We start from the raw sequence: 19,039 nt of genomic DNA on the forward strand, positions 1-19,039 counted from the left end.
CTAAAATTAAATACATATATGCGGGCATCTGTGAAAGGTTGTTACAAAGATGGAAAATGTACATGCCAGCAAAAATCTTGCTGAGAGTATTGTCCCCTGAGATTGTTTGTTTGTTAGATTTGAATAGCTACCCATCTCATACCTGTGATTCTGGATATCTCTCATCAATTAAATTAGCAATAGCTGAATTTAATAAGTAGAAAATGTAACAATTTCAATTTGCTGCATCTCCTAGCATGCTTAGCTTTTGTATGCATTTCTCCTTCATTAACACAGTTGTTAATCTAAATTGCTGAATCTTTTTTCATGCAAATTGTTCTTTCATTCTTTGATACAAACATTTCCTTAATACAGGTTTGTTTAATGTAAATGTCCCTAATATAACTCTTTTTTCCACTGTACTGATATCATTTATATACAATTTTCAGTAATGTGCTTTTTTTCCTGACTCATATTTTTCAGATTGCACCCTGATACTACTATCCATGCCACCTCAAAGTATATTGTAAGCACCGAGTATAAATTACTGTCATGGATTTGTGGCCAACTTATTTCTAATAAACTACATGGGTAATGTATGCAGATTTTCCATTCCATACTAACCTAATGTGTTGGGTAGTCACATGCTGAGGAGGCCTAATGGATTTGTTTTGGCCACCATAAAGATATTTAAATATACTGATATTTTGTCTGTATAGGATCATACTCAATTATACCACAGTCATACTATTTATATAGCACCTTACATATTTTAATGATATAAGAACTCAGTAACATAGGACAATATAATTGTATCATAGACACTTAGAAATGAAAGCAAAAGCAGAAGGTATCATAGAAATTCACATTCTGATCAGGGCAGGAACCCAAGTTAAAGCGTCCAAATTAAGACAAACAGAAGATTCTCCAATATCCAATGCACAAATCCAGTAAAGAGAAGCTCAATATTTTCCTAGTTGGTTCCACTTTTGAAGTGCTGAAACATAAACACATTATTCCATGACCTGAATTCTGAAATGTAGAGAATAGGTCTTGAATTTCTTTCAACTTTTTAAAGTCTTATCTCCTGCTGCTCTTTATTCAAGTGGTTATACAAGTCCTTCAATCTCTCTTTATTGCTGTTCTTTGAATTGTTCCTGATTGACTCAAATCCTTCTCACAGTGAGGTGCCCAGAACTGGCTATAACACTGAAGGTGAGTTCTGTCCAAATAAAGGCACGTGAAACTGTTGTTTCTCATGACCTTCTGAAATGTAATATTTTCATTGTTGCTGAGAGCTTTCATTTAGGTTTTCCACAATATAATCAGATTTGATACCCTCAGAATTATCTGATTAACTTCCTCATATGAATTCTGCCTGCAACAGAAGCATGTATTTTATTACCCCTTGGATTCAACGGGACAAATTTATCCTGAATCTGTTAATATCTTCCTTTATTTATTGCCTCACGGAAGTGTTGTGATTGTACTTCCTAAAAATCTTAACTAGTATGTTCATTTATAGTTTAACTTTATCTGTGCAATAGGCTACCATGATTTGTTCAATCAACTATGAATAAGTCCAGCACCTTGAATTTAGGGTTATTTGAAAAAAAAACAGAGTCTCTTACCTGCTTCCTGCACAAGTAAACCACTTCACTGTTAAACACCTTCATGAATCACCCCTTATTTTATCAAAATAGAACAAAGAAATATAGATAGATAGATGATAGATAGATAGATAGATAGATAGATAGATAGATAGATAGATAGATATAATTATTAATGTATTTTAAATAATAGCACTCTGTGTCCTCTCTTGATGCTCAGATATTTTTGAGATGCTAAGTTTATCTGGGCAATGTCCTGGTCATTCTTATTCCCTCTTTATAGAGTTCCTTCTTTTAAAACTATATCTATAGTAAAAATGGGGGCGCAGTGGCTCAGTAGCTAAGATGCTGAGTTTGTCGATCAGAAAGATTGGCAGTTTGGCAGTTTGAATCTCTAGCGCTGCGGAGTGAGCTCCCATTACTTGTCCCAGCTTCTGCCAACCTAGCAGTTTGAAAGCATGTAAAAATGCAAGTTGAAAAATAGGGACCATTTTGGTGGGAAGGTAACAGCGTTCCATGCGGCTTTGGCATTTAGTCATGCCAGTCATATAACCATGGAGACATCTTCAGACAGCGCTAGCTCTTCAGCTTTGAAACGGAGATGAGCACTGCCCCCTAGATTCGGGAATGACTAGCACATATGTGCAAGGGGAACCTTTACCTTTAAAGTAAAAAAAAGTCATTAAAATAGAGGATGTCTCAAAAATTGAAGATTGTTCTCCATTCAGCAGAACCCTTGACCATCCCTGTGCCTCTAGAGGTTCTTTGGTAATAAGAACAATTAGCCTGAATTAGATTAATCAAAACCATGAACTCACTATATATTATAATTTCACCAACTGTTTAAAATCATTTGAAGAAAGTACATTCAGCTAAGAAGTCTGTTTTTGATTCACTGGAAGAATTAAAATGAACATTTTCACAACTGTAGCATGAAAATGAATTAAAACTGCACACAACATAACCCCATGCTGTCTTTGTGAAATTATAGGAAAAAAGTGTTGTCATTAACTAGCTTTGTATGTAGCAGAAGCTACAGCTATGTAATATTTTGACCATTTGCCTAAAATATTTGCAAAGTAGTTCCATGGGTAAGTGTTCCCCAAGGAGAGCATATCCTGTAATAGACAGTCCTCCTTTGAGTGGTGTTAGATGCATGATATTGCTGAGCCCCACACAAAACAGAGTAGATCACAGTCATCAGGAAAACCCTTTCCACAGCAGGTTTCCATCCATAGAGCAGAATAAATAAAAGTATTTTAGAAACTTTTTGTCCTTTTGACAAGCAAAATAACAACAATGTAAATTGATGTGTACAGATGGCAGCAAACATACATAATATTCCTTCCTCCTCTTCCTCCTACAACAGCAACAATCCTATAAAGTGGGCTGGGCTAATAGAGAGTGACTGACCCAAAGTCACCCAGTCTTTTATGTCTAAGGGGGACTCTCCTGGTTTCTAGCCTGGTGCCTTAACCACTAGCCCAAACAATTATCCCCAAACTTTAATCCTCTCTGACTAAAAGAAAAAGGAATTTTACTCACCTTAGTGAAGCAAAATAAAGCTGGAAAAAGGCAGCAAAGAACCAATCTCTGTAATCACCTAATGGCAGACCTACTGTATAAGAAAAGGTACTAGTGTAACTGGGCAGTACCCTGGACATTTCATTCCAGATTGAGGATACTTGACTAATCTCATCAATCATACACTGCTCATTATCAAAAGAATAACCGCCATTCCCAGTTATGTTGCCATTTTTGGAAAAGTACAACAAAAACTAAAAATGGCCCCATGTACATTACATAAATAAGAACAATCCAGTTTTCTTCCCATGGTCCAAAAAGCCTGTCAACAAATCAGAAGTCTGAAATTCCACAGTTCATAAATCTTAACAGAAATCCTAACTTTCATATTATTCTCAATTCTTCTTTTCTGAAAGCCGGAAGTCAACAATCATTGCTCCAATAAAGCATGTGATCTTCCTCCTCAGATTTGCGCTATCTTTCATCATCCATGAATCAACTTACTGTTCAGAAGCAAAACACTATAGAAGGGAAGTATTTTCTTACATAAATGACTATAGCATTACCTATATTTAATGTTTCATTTCTGAAAGTTCTATATTTCAGACATGAGAATGCTGTCAAAATTCCACATGTAAAAAGTACAGTTTTGTCATTTCTAAAAGTATATATTGACTGCAATAAGAGATCAGCCTTAAAACTACTTATCTCATTTGAGAAGTGAATCTTATTTGGAAGCAGTGGTTCAAATCTCTTAACTTTATTTCATACTGATATACATACGCACATACAGCAGTGGATATGCAAGAAATGTAGTCCATAATTAAAAATTCTAGCTTTGTTCAAAAGCAATACCCAGTGCTTTGTTCTGTATTCAAAATTTCAAATTATATTCCAGCCAGACACATCCATGACATTTGGTACAATTTTGAGTGATTTCCCTGTTCTCTCATCTTCCTTAAATTCTATTCCACAGTGCATCTGATTAGAACAGGAAAATATAACAAACCAGTTTGTGGGTCTGGATATATTTAACCCTTTTAAGGCAGTTTCTGGTCTTGCCTTCAGTTCTTTCCATATAACTTGTGTAACCATGGTTTTTGTGGTTTTCTTATGTGAACCACCAGACTTAATAGACCATATGCCTGACAAAGATGGTATTCACTTACTTTCTCTACCAATTCACAAATGTGAATGCACCCCAACTGCACATACTCTCATCCTTCCATGCATGCGCTTTGGCTAAAAAAAGTGCCTAAATGGAACAGCATAAAGCCGGGGCAGGTGGGCAGGTCAACCCGCGATTTCCACTACCAGTTCAGGGAAACCACGATGTAAAAAAGATGTGGAGACTGTAGAAAGAGTGCAGAGAAGAGCAACAAAGATGATTAGGGGACTGAAGACTAAAACATATGAAGAACGGTTGCAGGAACTGGGTATGTTCAGCTTAAGAGAAAGAAGGACTAGGGGAGACATGATAGCATTGTTCCAATATCTCAGAGGTTGCCACAAAGAAGAGGGAGTCAAACTATTCTCCAAGGCACCTGAGGGTAGAACAAGAAGCAATGGGTGGAAACTAATCAAGGAGAGAAGCAACTTAGAACTGAGGAGAAATTTCCTGACAGTTAGAACAATTAATCAGTGGAACAGCTTGCCTCCAGAGGTTGTGAATGCCCCAACACTGGAAGTCTTTAAGAAGATGTTGGATAGCTATCGGTCTGATAGCTATAGGGTTTCCTGCCTAGGCAGGGGGTTGGACTAGAAGACCTCCAAGGTCCCTTCCAACTCTGCTATTGTATTGTAAACCAGTCCAAACTGGCAGAATACCACCTCTGATGCCTGGATCTCTACATTTTGAATGGTACATCAGACAGAGATCACCAGGGTGAATATTCCTTTTGGGGAAAGGGGAGACGGTCAAGTGTTGACCATTGGATTAACTTCTAAAATGTTCTACTTACCTTTTAATTAGGAGATTGTCGTCCTCTTGTATTAACTAAGATAGTGTATACAATGGATTGGTGAAAACAGAGGCAAAGAATTTGTCACCCTGAATTTGGAGGTCATTAACACTATCCTGGGATCCAAGTTGAAGAGGAAAATATGTTAATGTTGTAATTCAAGGGTTAAAGTCAGAAGATACTTCAGAAATTTGCCCAAGGTTTAATTGCCAGTTGTCTATTGGAATGCAAGACTAGATTGTGCAATTTGTTGATCAGCAAATTTAAGTCAATCTTTTCCTCAGAGAAGAGGAAGCATCTCTTTTTCCTTAATAGCAAAGCAACAATAGTTTGATTGAAAATGCCAGTAGCTCAAAGAGAGATTTAGAGCTGCCTATGTTGTTTACAAACTTTATCCCTCTAAGACCCTTTAATATAAATCAATCCGGAGGAAGAAAAAACAGAAGCCTATAAAACATGCCTGGCATCAACTTATCTTTTTTGTCAGACAAGGGAAAAATCTCTTTTCTGGCTTATTTCTATCCAAGCACTTGGTGTATTAATTGAGATCCAGTCAATCAGATCCTGGTTCAAATACATTATCAAACTTTGTATACTGATTCTAATTACTGTAAGGAAGCTGGATATTATGATTTCAGCACTCTGGATAGCTGACCTCCAGTTCCTTTAGAAGAAGTGGTCAAACTGATAGTCACATAAAATTGAAAATACTCCCAGATAATGAGCTTGTCTTTCCTGAAGTAATTAAACTAAATTGTAACTAGTGGGCTCCCTTGCTGGCATCAATATTTACATCTATTGATCAAGCAGGGCATATCCCTAAAGATGGGGGGCGGGGGAGAGAAGGGAGGGGATAGCAATTACAGTTCCTATTTACAAGAAAGGCAATAAGATCTAGCTAATTATTAGACCTTTCAGCCTATGGAGTGTAATGAGTGGTAAAACATATGCAAAACATCTGAGTAATCAACTCCAAGCTTGGATAGAATTTGAAGAAATGTTAGACTACCGACAAAACAAGTTTAAAGAAAGTCAACTTCAGACTATATTTTGATATTGCACCACCTTATCCTGAAGTATGTATAGAATTCAAAATGAAGCATATGTGTGGCATTTAAATCTGCGTTTTATACTACAGCCAGAAAAATACTGTGGATAAGCTCAAGAGTATCATTGTGGATAGACATCTTCTTTATCCAATCTAGGATGTAGATACCAACTCTTCTCTGAGAGTTAAGTGTAATAATCAAGGGCTCTTTGCAGATGCAGTACAAATTCATAGAGGTGTACAGCAAGGATGTATTCTGGTTTTACACATTGTTCAATTTATTCATAAATTATATAACTACAACAGAGAACAATTTAGATGGTCATGTCCCCAAATTTAGCAATTTATATGTCAGATAATACTATATGCAGAGGATACACTCCTTATTTCCTTCCTGGTTTCCAATAAGACACAGAAAAGCCATGATATCTACTATCTAATACTGCAAATGAAATATATTTTAATTAACATCCAAAATCTAAAGTAATACTATTTGTTCAAAGGGCCAAAATACAAAAAAGGAATATAGAGTGGTTTCCAAATGAACAGCTTCTCACTCCTCAACATCTGAGTGATTAATTTTCATTCCACAAGAATTAGAGAGCTTATCAAGATTCTTTCTACTGATTGGCATCAAGTTCTTTCTTCCGTCCTTCCTTCCTTCCTTCCTTCTTTCTTTCTCTTTTCTTTTTTCTTTCATTTCTTTTTTGTTTTCTTTCTTTTTTCTTTTTCTTTCTCTCTCTCTCTCTCTCTCTCTCTCTCTTAAACTAGCACCATGTGCCTTAAAACTATTCTTAGCTAGAATAGGGCTGCATTTTTATTTAATTAGCCAGAACTTTTTTTCCTAGCATCCAAGAGTTGCAATAGCATGGTACTAACACTAAAATATTTCCAAAGGAATGTTACTACAATATTCAGAATGATTTTTACTCATCATTTTCTGAGATTCAGTTTCTGTTCTAAATAAATCCACTGAAGATATAATGTACATATTTCATTGTTTATTTTCCTTTTACTAAAAACAAAAGTGGAAACGTTATCTGCTGTAACTGGGTGGTTAATTTATTTGCATGGAATAAAGGCTACCAGGGAGAATAAAAATGTGTTTCAAACTTCAGTGCATCTCTGAACCTATGCTATCAGTACATCCATGTTCCAGATTGACTTGATGTCCAAATTTGACAGAAACTGATTGGCGCCCCCATAGTCTTTTCAAGCTTCTATGAAACTCATCTCTTCTTATAACTGCCTGCACATATAATAAATGTTTGTAAATGTGCTATGTTATTTTTCAAGTGTTTGAACTTTTAAGGATCAGCACGACAGTTCTACAATTATTGCTGAATCCTGCAGTTGGAATACCCTGGAACAAATCAAATCAGGATATCTGTAACTGTCACAGCTCCCACAGAGAAAATATACTGGATACATCTTCAATTCATCTTCTTTTCCTCATTCTTACAAATAGAATCTTAAGACACCTCACATTTCTGTTCTGTACTTGTAGACTTCAAAAAACAGAAGAAGCTCTCTAACCTTTGCTCTCCTGCTCACAGCTGGGTAGTATTAATGTAATACCTTCCTCAGTGGGGTTATTAGAAAAGCTGGTCAAGTGATCATTATCACCTTCCTGAACAGCTTCTCCTCATGCTTTCAATTCATTTGCAAGTTGCAATCAATTGTATGCTCCCCAACCTGATTTTAAAAGCTTGAATACATTTTGAGTCCCTGCAATAAAATCCTTCTCACCATGAATTGCCCAGTTTAAACACACACAGAGTCTTTGTTCCTTCAGCCTGCTTGTTTTAAACACCAGCAGAAATTTTGTCACCTTCAAAATTAGGTTTGGTTTGTTAAGAAAATCAGCTGGTTCCTTTACATGGGCTGTGGTTTTCTTAACAAGGAGATATTTTGACTTTAGCAGTACTTCATTCCTTCTAGCCATTATAAAACAGAAGAAGACAATTACTAAAATGATTTCAGTTTTGTCAGTTGAAATTATCTTTTCATTTCACTGGTTTTTCTCCCTTGTGTATATTTGGTAAATTATTTCAGAACAAAAAATGAGAGCTATCAGATCTAAAAACGGAAAATTACAATGATAGAACAACATATTCAAAGCAATCTGTTTTACATGAAGAGAAATAAAAATAAGAATCATCCAGCTGCAGACCCAAAAGTTTTCAATTTACGTATTTTTTGGAGTATAAGACGCAACTTTTTCCCTCAAAAGAGACTGAAAATCTGGGTGCATCTTATACACTGAATAAAGCATTTTTTTGCCTCCCGAAACCCTGCCCCCTTTACCAAAATGGCTGTACATACCTTAGGAAGCTTTCAGAGTGCTCCTGGGGGCTTGGGAGGGCAGAAATGAGTGAAAATGGTCCTTTTTTGCTCATTTTTGGGCACCCCCTGCCAGGAGCACTCTACAAGCCTCCTAAATGCTATTCATGTCCTTTTAAAAAAACAGCCACGTTTTTGTGAAAAATGGGCCATTTTGGGGAGGTCTGCAGAGTGCAAAACCCTTTTTACAATACAATACAATACAATACAATAGCAGAGTTGGAAGGAACCTTGGAGGTCTTCTAGTCCAACCCTCTGCCTAGGCAGGAAACCCTATAGCGTTTCAGACAAATGGTTATCCAACATCTTCTTAAAGACTTTCAGTGTTGGGGCATTCACAATTTCTGGAGGCAAGCTGTTCCACTGATTAATTGTTCTATCTGTCAGGAAATTTCTCCTCAGTTCTAAGTTGCTTCTCTCCTTGATTAGTTTCCACCCATTGCTTCTTGTTCTACCCTCAGGTGCCTTGGAGAATAGTTTGACTCCCTTTTCTTTGTGGCAACCCCTGAGATATTGGAACACTGCTATCATGTCTCTTCTAGTCCTTCTTTTCATTAAACTAGACATACCCAGTTCCTGCAACCGTTCTTCATATGTTATAGTATCCAATCCCCTAATCATCTTTGTTGCTCTTCTCTGCACCCTTTCTACAGTCTCCACATTTTTTCTACATCGTGTCGACCAAAACGGAATGCAGTATTCTAAGTGTGGCCTTACCAAGGCATTATAAAGTGGTATTAACACTTCATGTGATCTTGATTCTATCCCTCGGTTTATGTAGCCTAGAACTGTGTTGGCTTTTTTGGCAGCTGCTGCACACTGCTGGCTCATATTTAAATGGTTGTCCACTAGGACTCCAAGATCCCTCTCACAGTTACTACTATTGAGCAAGGTACCACCTGTACTGTACCTTGTGCATTTTGTTTTTCTTGCCTAAATGTAGAACCTTACTCTTTTCACCATTGAATTTCATTTTTTTAGATAGTGCCCAATGTTCAATTTTGTCAAGAACCTTCTGTATCTTAAGCCTTTCTTATGGAGTGTTGGCTATTCCTGCCAGCTTGGTGTCATCTGCAAATTTGATGAGTTCCCTATTTATTTCCTCATCCAAATCATTGATGAAGATGTTGAAGAGTACTGGGCCTAAAACAGAGCCTTGGGGTACTCCACTGCATACCTCCCTCCATGTAGATGCAGTTCCATTGAGGACTACACGTTGAGTGTGGCTGGTCAGCCAGTTACGAATCCATCTGGTGGTGATGCTGTCCAACCCACATTCTTCTACTTTATCTAGTAGTAGGTTATGATCTACCTTATCAAATGCCTTACTGAAGTCCAAGTAAACTATATTGATGGCATTCCTGTTATTAATTTGTTATTAATGATAACAAATTCATAATCCCTTTCAAGATGAGGTATTTTGTAAAAGTTTGTTTTTAGCATTTTTACAATACAATACAATATTTTTTTTAATTTGCCTCTTCAAAATCTTGGTGCATCTTATACTCTGAAAAATACGGTACTTTCTCCTGCCTTCTTCTTAGCTTCTACTAATTTTCAATTGAAGAATTAAAAGTTAAAACTAAAAGGTAGTCATTTAAAGACTAGATAATATCAGAAGGGGATGAACAGATGGGGTGACGATAAATCAACCTTAATAAATCTGAATTGATTTTAAAATGTGGGATTTGACTCCACGCTTGCCCATTTTTGCTTTCTGCTTTGCCCACATCAACCGTTCCTTTATCCTGACCCACATGTGTGATATCTAGAACATTCTGCAAACCCTACTTAAAGACCTTGGCCCCAAAATTTGCATGTTCATGAGCTAATACATAAGGCAGCATTCTATGTTCCATTCAATGTTAATGATTCGGAAGCACTTCATTGGCAGACTGATAGCTGTCAAATGGTCTGTGTTAACTGGGAAAAGCTCTTCTAGAGAAAAGGTTCATGTATTGGAAGCCCCATAGTATTTAAGTAATTCTAACCATATTTCCATCAACAGCAATAGACAAGAATTTCAGGACTGTAAAGATTCTCAGTCATCCAGGTCATGGTTGTCCCAAAGACGCTTTTTTCAAGAGGCAACTGGACTTTCTTGTTTTTTCTTTGAAGACATTTCACTTCTCATCCAAAAAACTTCTTCAGCACTGACAGGATAATGGGCAATGGAAGGATGTATATTCCTTGCAGACAGCTGTACAACTGTTTTAGCTAGACAGTTTGGGATGAACACCTTTTGAATGGTGTGGGAGTAGGAATGGATTTCCAGAGAAAAAATTGCAGACTACAGGAACCAGGAGCACTACTCAGGTGACCCTGAGGACACAGATAAGCCTCTAAATGGTTCAACAACCCCTAAAATTACGAGCTGTCTGCAAGGAATATAAATCCTTCCATTCCCCACTATCCTGTCAGAGCTGAAGAAGCTTCTTGGATGAGAAGCAAAATGTCTTCAAAAGAAAAGAAAAGAAAAACCAAGACAGTCCAGTTGCCTCCAGAAAAAAGGGCCTTTGGGACTTCTGTCAGGACCTTTCGAATTAAGGAAGGAACCAGTTTGGGGCTGCTATTTCCAAAGTTTATCTTATCCACCTGACCTGGACCAATCCGTGAGGCTAGTCGAAGAACAGGTCTACCTTGTGAGTGATGGACTGCATAGGCCAGTTAAGCTATTACTGTGTGACCTTCTGCTTAGCTTTACCTTTATAAGAATTTGAAATCCAATGGAAGTTCTGCTTTACCGTGCTCTCTTGATTCTACTCAGGAATGCTTTGTGTATTATTAGATAACGCAGGAGGTTTGACATAAATTATTTTTGATAATTTATGCTAAATTATAGCGATGCATTTTAAATGTGAGAATATAATTTTTTTTTCAAATCAGCTTGATTAAAGAAAAAAAATGCTAGTGGTAGGAGAAATAATATTAATGCCTTGCTAAGCACTTAAAATAGTCTGTCAGAGTTCCAAGTAATAGATCCATAGTACGCAAAACGCTGAGCATAATTTCTGTCAGCTGCAAATTTGCTATGTTTTTACCCTCCGACAAGAATCTAGGAGTTCTGTGTTCCATGTTCAAGAAAAATGTACACATGTACACCTAAGGGAAAAAAATCCCTATAATTGACCAACAATCCTGAGTCAAACTCATAATGTCTAAAATTTCATTCAGCCAAATCAGCCTTGGATTGACTGGAGAAATTACTCTTACAAATTTAAGACAACGCTGGTAAGTTATGGTTGGATTTCAGACTAATATCTTCCAAAGGTAGCTGGTGGAGTAACTATATTGGGACCAGGGCATAAGGCAATTAAGACTCCCCCACCCCTATCCTCACATAATGGTACTACAATTGAAACTATTCCTGTCTGAGATTTTAATCACAGTACAGGAATCGTGTCATCTATCATAAGATGTGGGTTTCCGAGAAATTTACCACTGGTTTGATGTGTGCACGCACGTCAGTGGTGGGTTCCTACCGGTTCCACCGAACAAGTAGTAGTATGGCGGCCTGGGTCACTGCAACCGAGAGCGACCCATGCCCACCACACTCCCAAATCACTTCCCCGGTCTCTTCTGCCGACACCAGCATCTTTCTGTGCATGCGCAGAACAGTTTTCAGTCAACTGTGCATGCATAGCAGTGCATGGTGCGGGCATACATAACACCTCCTCAGCAAACCAGTGGTAAACCAGATAGGACCCCACCACTGGCATACGGTCACTTCATAAGCATGTGTGCCTTCCGTGCACATGCTTTGCTCATGCATGCAGCTTGCACGCATGCACATGGCTTTGAAAATGTGGCTAAATAGAATGGCATAGAGCCAGGGCTGGGGGCAGGTTCACCCGCTGATTGCGCATACCGGTTCATCCGAACCAGTCCAAACCGGCTTTATACCACCTCTGTCTATCATATTTGACTATGATAAGTTGGCAGATAAATACTGAAGTGACAACTGCAAGGTGAAAGGAGAATTGGGGGCGGGGTATTGTTCTCCCTTTCCATTCAATTGTGCTTGGTTTTTGGAGTTTGCCAAAGCCAGCTGAGTGACCTTGGACCCAGTCACTTTCTCTAAGGCTTAAGGAGGTAAAAATGGCAAACCACTTCTGAAAAATACTCAAAAAGAAAACTGAAAGATCCGTCCGGGGTGTCTCCAAGAAGGGGCAGGCAGTAATGATAGCTATCTCCTCTCATCTCTCTGTACATTAGCTTGGTGAAGGATAGAAAAACGAAATGCACAGGTACAGTATATGTGGTACCTTGTTCAATAGTAGTAACTGTGAGAAGGATCTTGTAGTCCTAGTGGACAACCATTTAAACATAAGCCAGCAGGGTGCAGCAGCTGTCAAAAAAATCCAACACAGTACCAGGCTGTATAAACAGAGGGATAGAATCAAGATCATCATGTGAAGTGTTAAAACCACTTTATAATGCCTTGGTAAGGCCACACTTGGAATGCTGCATTCAGTTTTGGTCACCACAATGTAAAAAAAAAAAAAGTGGAGACTTTGAAAAGAGTGCAGAGAAGAACAACAAAGATGATTAGGGGACTGGATACTAAAACACACGAAGAACAGTTCTAGGAACTGGTATGTCTAGTTTAATGAAAAGAAGGACTAGGGGAGACATGTTTCCAATATCCCAGAGGTTGCCACAAAGAAGAGGGAGTCAAACTATTCTCCAAAGTACCTGAGGGTAGAACAAGAAGCATTGGGTGGAAATTAATCAAGGAGAGAAGCAACTTAGAACTAAGGAGAAATTTCCTGACAATTAGAACAATTAATCAATGGAACAAATTGCCTTCAGAAGTTGTGAATGCTCCAACACTGGAAATTTTTAAGAAGATGTTGGATAACCATTTGTCTGAAGTGGTGTAGGGTTTCCTGCTTAAGCAGGGGGTTGGACTAGAAGACCTCCAAGGTCCCTTCCAACTCTGTTATTCTATTCTAAGAATAGGTGGTCCATTCCACAGAGCTGAAGTAACATTATTTTATCTCTGTTTTCTTCCATTCAAATAATAGCAGCCTGGACTGATAAGAGTCTTATTATTTGCATTGGAATCAGCATTAGAAAAAGGATAGAATTCCCTATGCTACTAGGCTCAAAATTCTCAGTTTGGATAACTTAGAACTGGGTCGTTTGTGGTCAGACCTAGCTATTGCATACAAAATTATACGTAGTAATGCTTTACCTGTAAATGACTTTTTTTGTTTTAATCGCAATAATACATGCACCAACAGCCACTTTAAACTCAATGTAAATTGTTCTAAACTTGACTGTAAAAAAATGGTTTCTGTAATACAGTTGTCAAAGTCTGGAATGCTCTACCTCATTCAGTTGTTTAAGTTACTTGTGGAGTAATGTGAAGCTGTTACCATGGCAACTCCACTGCACTGTACAGTAGAAGCCATTTTAAGACAACAGGCTGTATCTTAACAGAACACACACCCCAAGGGGTATTAGGAGTCTCTTACCACCATAGTATTAGTTTCCAGAGAGTAAGTTTCAAGTTTGGTTGAAATTGCTCAAGGCATTCCAGAGTTATGCTGGAACACACACACACACACACACACACACACAGAGAGAGAGAGAGAGAGGGGGGGGGAGGGAGGGAGGGAGGGAGGGAGGGAGAGAGAGAGAGGGAGAGAGAGAGAGAGAGAGAGAGAGAGAGAGAGAGAGAGAGGCAGGCAGGCAGGCAGGCAGGCAGGCAGGCAGGCAGGCAGGCAGAGGAATAGAGAAATATGGGAATGACAGTCACCATAGATATACGTATATGTTAGGTTAAACTGCATCAGATAAATATAATAATAATAATAATAATAATAATAATAATAATAATAATAATAAACAACTTTTATTTCTAGACCGCACCCTTTCCTAGGCAGGACTCGGGGCGGTGTACAGTCATGTTAAAACCATATACAAATACATAGGCATGAACATAGACATAGACATAGACGTGGACGTAGTCGGAGGAGGTAAAAAATATACTGTACAATTCTTAGTTAAAATACAAATATTAAAATTCCCTTAAAAATTCCCCAATAAAATGTTTGCCAGGAGGTGGAAGATGGAACTGTCAATCAGCTAAGCCAGCTAGTCGGAACAGGTGAGTCTTGAGCTTCTGTCGGAAGGAGCGGTGGTCATTGGTAATTCTAATATTGGGAGGGATATTATAATTTATATAATTATAAATTAGATTATTTTTATGTTTTAAATCTTTATGTGGGTCTGGCTAATATTTAAGCATTGCCCCTGATATGCCATTCAGAGCTACTCAATAAATATGGTAAAGGTCTACTTTAAATGAATAAATTCAATACAAACATATGGGTGCATGTAGACTCAGCTTTTCTTAGCTTATAAGTAATAAGGTTTTATAAGGGTTTCTCCTCCTGCATATGATAAAAAATTAAAATATTTTAAAAATACATAATGTGAGAATAAAAAATAAAGCTATGGAATCCAAAGCCCAATGAGAACTCAGTTCATAGTCTCTTAATACAATCTACCATCATAAAAGTGCTACAAAGGTGTGTTTTTTTTAAAAAAAAAACTTTTACAAAATACCTCATCTTGAAAGGGATTATGAATTTGTTATCATTATTTATTCAATTTGCATCCCAGTTTTCTGCCCAGAAGGTAATCAGAGCCTCCTTTTAGCCACCAAGAAAGGAAATGGGTTGCTATGGAGATAATACTTTCTCATGAACTCTTGACAACTTGCTGGAGAAACTGTAGGAAAAAAATAAGATTAAAATAACAATGAATCTGCAATTTACCAAGTGCTAAGATATATAGTTCAGTTGTCAAGAATATGTAAAAAGGAGGAAAACGTGGAGCACCACTCCAGTGACATAATAAAGAAATCCGTTGTAGGATGACTCCCTGAATTACGTCCCTAGGAACAGCCATTAATTTATTTTATTCAGTTGTGACATATACAGACTTAATATATAAATATATAGGATGAGCTGATGAGAAGAAGGCACTGGTAATTCCTAAGAGATGAAAGTGTGTAAACAAACCCCATGACTCCTAAAATTGTTTCTCACCACCCAGCTAAACCTCCCAAAACGTTTTTCTCTTTCTCTTGTTGGAAGAAATGTCCTACTGGGTTCAGCTCCAAGTGGGCAAAAAGACACTGGAGACATGGACGCTGCTTAGAAAGATGGTTTAATGGTGGACAGGACCACATGGCTCGAGACCTGGGTGATGAAGAAGAGAGCAAAGAGCTGAAAGTTCGGCCCCACCTCTCTGTTTCCTGTTCCTGTATAACAGGGGTGTCCAAACTTGGGAACTTTAAGACTTGTGGACTTCATGCTGGCTGGGGAATTCTGGGAGTTGAAGTCCACAAGTCTTAAAGTTCCCAAGTTTGGACACCCCTGCTGTATAAGAAATGTATTCTGATTGGTTGTCAGACTCCCATGGGGCCAAGTTTGAGTTTCCAGATGCCATGCGGTGAGTTTCTGTGGAAGGCTAATACTATCATGCCTTAATCCCTTCACCCTGGCGCTGAAGAGGAGAACTCTTTATTATGTAGAATAGACTGGCTCGGGCATTTTAATGGGCCATTAACAAAGGTGCAGGCTGTTAAGAGTGAGTCTGTTTCCTGCCTAAAAACGTGTTTCTCCATTTCTGATCCAGGGAAATATAATATTCTGCCTTTTCAATATTTCCTGAGATATTTCATTTTTCTAGGAGAGGGGGGAGGGTTGCTAACTTCCTACACTCTCATGAAATCAAGGCAGCTTTTGCAGTCTACTTCCCTCCACCCCAGGAATATGCCACAGTCCTCTCTGCCTCCCCCTCCCCCTCCCACCCCTAGGCAGATGCTTAGGCTAAATTCCCTGCCAGGGAACTGTGGCCTGAATCACAAGGTAACCTTGATTGTCTGCTCATTTACATTCACCGCTAACAGCCAAGAAGAAGCCACAAAGCAGGGCTGCTTGGTTCTTAATATTTAGAAACAGCAAAGCTGTTACTTCATTCTCGCTTCTCCGGGAATGCAGATATAATTTGCGGAGGAATTACCAACTGGAAAAAGGCAGCTACAGAAGCAGAAATTTTAAAAAAAAAGAGGATAAAGAAAAAATGATTTAATTCACTTTCATGCTTCTGCAATTTACTATAGTATGTATCAGCACCACATTTGTGCATTATACTATGGTTGCTATTCTAAGGCACTTTGTTTCCCTGACTTTGCATGCATAAGCTTTCCTTTTTCACTATTTTTTGACCCAAGCTAAGCTTCATTTTGGTGGATTCTCTGATGCGGATCATCCCCAGAAATCTATGAAATAACAGTGCATGAAGTCCTATAATTTCATCTTCTATTCCAGTTAATGAGTGAAGGTTGTTGTATTTTTCCTGAGATTCTGTAAATAATATTGAGAGGTCGCACGACTGAATGGTCACCAATGTAAATTTTGCCTTAAAATGTTACCATGTTTTAATGCTGGCAAGAATATGCAAAGACCTCTCTCAATTAAGAACCTGAATAGGAGGAAGTACAATCTATTAGCAGATTCCTATGATTCTGACAGATGTATTTTTTCATATGAAGATTTCCATTACAAAATTTCAACTTTGATTGATACGTTTGTGTTATTTTCCAATTCTTCGTTTTTCCAATTCTTCCGTATTGCCAGATCAATTATCCATACCTTGTTTTGAACCATAATTAAAAATAGTGTGTTATGAACAAGGCTTAATCAATTTGTATTTGGAAATCCCACAATATTTTAACCTATTCATTTTTTACTACCGTGTTTCCCCGAAAATAAGACAGGGTCTTATTTTCTTTTGCCCCACGAAATATGGCCTTGGGCTTATTATAGGGGAGGGCTTATTATTTCTGGGCAGGTGAGAAGCAAGGCACGCCTTTTACCTTTCCAGCTCTGTCGCGTTCCTCACCATTGTGCTCAGGGAAGCGGCTGGTAAAAAAAAAACTTCTCGCGAGATCAATCAAACATCTTGAAATCGCGAGAAGGGGGTTTTTTTTAACCAGGGGCTTCCCTGAATACAATGGCGAAGAACGCAATGAAGCTGGAAAGGTAAGAGGTGCGCCTCTTGGCCCAACACCGCCCACTTTGCCCCAATGGTAAAGGCAGCCTGCCTGGTTCCCTTCCCCGCCATCCCTTTAACGAGGGGTGGCAGGTGGGGGGGAAGCGAGGCGTGCCTCTTACCTTTCCAGCTCCATCGCATTCCTCGCCCTTTCGCCGATTGAATCCCCTTGTAAAAAAAAACCTCATGAGTTCAACTCGTGAGATATTTTTTACAAGGGGATTCAATGAGCAAAAGGGTGAGGAACACGATGGAGTTGTCAGTCTCTGGTAGCGCTAGGACACGCATCTTGCTTCTCCCACACACACCTCCCAACCCTCACGAAAGGGATGGCAGGGAAGGGAACCAGGCAGGCTGCCTTTATCATTGGGGCGAGGTGGGCGGTGTTGGGCTGTGAGGTACGCCTCTTACCTTTCCAGCTTTATCGCGTTCCTCGCCCTTTCGCCCATTGAATCCCCTTGTAAAAAAAACCTCGCAAGTTGAACTAATGAACCATACTTTTCTTCTGCAACACTTATTAATTTGAAGTAAACCTCCACCATTTCTGCAAGGCCAGGATAAGTAGGATACCTTGAGTCTGTCATTTATACCTCATGTGAGAACTCTAGATTGGTTCAGTGATCCATTTGTTTGGTTTCTTGCTTATCCATGGTATTCTCGAGTATTTTCTCCAAACACCAACGTTCAAAAATATCAACACTCTTTCTATCTTGGGTCTTCAAAGTTCAACTTTTCCTTCCATGTAGTGTCACAGAATACCAATTGTTTGCACATTTCTGAGCTTTATATGTATAAATATATTGTCACATTTGAATATCGCTTCTAAGGTCTACCAAGTGCTATTCTGCAAGTCTGTATGAATTAATTGCATTCATATAATTAATGCTAAATCACTATGGAAGTGTAGTTTGTGCAGGTCTTAGTGTGATAGAAAATTTTATTCTCAGAATTGAACTGAAGATCACTTCAGCAATTCATTGAAGTTTAATTTTTCTATTTTTAGGGGTAAAAATAGACACTGGTTTATATTTATTTTGGCATTTGGCTGTATCACCAGTTATGGCTCAAGAACTGCAACAGATTTGGGAAGCCATAAGCTACGCAGTAAGAAAAATTAATAAAAATCTCTTCTGTTTCAAACTTGAATTCTTCCCAAAGGGAATGATAGATTCAAAAGAAAAATCTAAGAAATCATGTTTTGCTCCAATTAAACTGATGTTTAATTGCACTTTCTAGATCAAAGTTACTGGGTTTATATTACATGTCACATGAGAAAAGACTTTAGTATTTTGTAGCTATTTTCTTACCAATACAATTCAGCTTTTACATAGTAATCAGAAGAATGAGTTCCGTATTCATTCCATTTTTAAAAAGGAGTTTGATTTTTAAAAATCCAATTTATTCTGCTCTTACCACTTGGTCATTTTGGGGAAAAAATTGGATGAGAATGAACGTTATACACAGGATCACTGTAATTCAAAAGGGCAAGATAGGGCCTAAAG

This window comes from Natrix helvetica (assembly GCF_964273705.1).
Source record: "Natrix helvetica genome assembly, chromosome: 4".
NCBI classification, from domain to species: Eukaryota; Metazoa; Chordata; class Lepidosauria; order Squamata; family Natricidae; genus Natrix; species Natrix helvetica.